This window comes from Physeter macrocephalus, chromosome 14 (genome assembly GCF_002837175.3).
Source record: "Physeter macrocephalus isolate SW-GA chromosome 14, ASM283717v5, whole genome shotgun sequence".
In the NCBI taxonomy this organism is placed as follows: domain Eukaryota; kingdom Metazoa; phylum Chordata; class Mammalia; order Artiodactyla; family Physeteridae; genus Physeter; species Physeter macrocephalus.
Window position 1 is genome coordinate 92,149,542 of NC_041227.1, and position 1,433 is coordinate 92,150,974.

The following is a 1,433-nucleotide window of genomic DNA, read 5'->3' on the forward strand; positions in this document are numbered from 1 at the left end:
ATTTAACGCCAGAGGAAGAGCAGGGCTTGGGCTAAGTGAAGTGAAAAGAAGTATGAAGTCCCAGAAATCAATTCCAGTGCAGGTAGATCTTTATGTGAATAACAGATCAAAATGTGTAAAATAGCATTCCAAGTAGCCTAATTACATACGCTACCTTTCACTGTTTGTTTCCCCTGATTTTAAAAGTAATGTAATTTAAGGTAAAAAATACAGAAAAGAGTAACCAAGAAAAGAAAATAATCTCACCACCTAGTGATAACCACTATTAATATGTTGGTGTGTTTCCTTCTGGTCTTTTATGTGTATGTACACAATATAAATTTTAAAGGGATGATACTATATAAGATTTTTGCTAATCTGCTTTTTTCACCGGGCACCATATCATGAATTTTTTTCTTCTCAGTCAATACTGATTTTTGCCATCATTTTTTTTTTTTTTTTTTTTTTTTTTTTTTTTTTGTGGTATGCGGGCCTCCCTCCGCTGTGGCCTCTCCCGTCGCGGAGCACAGGCTCTGGACGCGCAGGCCCAGCGGCCACGGCTCACGGGCCCAGCCGCTCCGCGGCACGCGGGATCTTCCCGGACCGGGACGCGAACCCGGTTCCCCTGCATCGGCAGGCGGACGCGCAACCACTGCGCCACCAGGGAAGCCCCTGCCATCATTTTTAATGACTGCATGACGTTTGATCATACAGATGTACTATTTTTTATTTAACAATCCTTTATCATTAGATATTTAAATCAGGTCTATTTTTAACTGTTATACACATACTTCTTTGAACCTCCTGGCACATACATCCTTGCATATCTGTCCAATTATTTCCTTCAGGTAAATTCCCAAAAGTGGAGGTGCTAGGTCAAAGTGTGCCATACATATTGACATGTTGACAAATTTCTTTACCACCAGTGTCCAATGCTTGATCACCTTTTTTTGGGAGGGCCAGGATTTATTTATTTATTTATTTATTTATTTGGCTGCACGACCCGCTGTGGCACTTGGAATCTTCGTTGCCTCGTGCGGGATCTTTAGTTGCGGCACGCGGGCTCTTTTACTTGCGGCATGTGGGCTCTTTTACTTGCGGCATGTGGGGTCTAGTTCCCTGACCAGGGATCGAACCTGGGCCCCCTGCTTTGGGAGCACGGAGTCTTAACCACTGGACCACCAGGGAAGTCCCCATGGTTGATCACCTTTGAGTTAACAGCTTTGCACTTTTTGTATTAAGACCATGAATTCTTTTTTTTTTTTTTTTTTGTGGTATGCGGGCCTCCCTCTGCCGTGGCCTCTCCCGTTGCGAAGCACAGGCTCCGGACGTGCAGGCCCAGCGGCCATGGCTCACGGGCCCAGCCGCTCCGCGGCATGTGGGATCCTCCCAGACCGGGGCGCGAACCCGGTTCCCCTGCATCGGCAGGCGGACGCGCAACCACTGCGCCACCA

The 1,433-nt window shown here is 46.5% G+C and overlaps 1 non-coding gene across 1 annotated transcript; it reads right to left on the reverse strand.

Moving 5' to 3' along the window:
• Positions 1-1,094: 1,094 nt before the first annotated feature.
• On the reverse strand, positions 1,095-1,167 carry TRNAW-CCA (transfer RNA tryptophan (anticodon CCA)). Its single transcript has one exon. It is a non-coding gene; the product is annotated as a tRNA-Trp (tRNA).
• Positions 1,168-1,433: the final 266 nt, after the last annotated feature.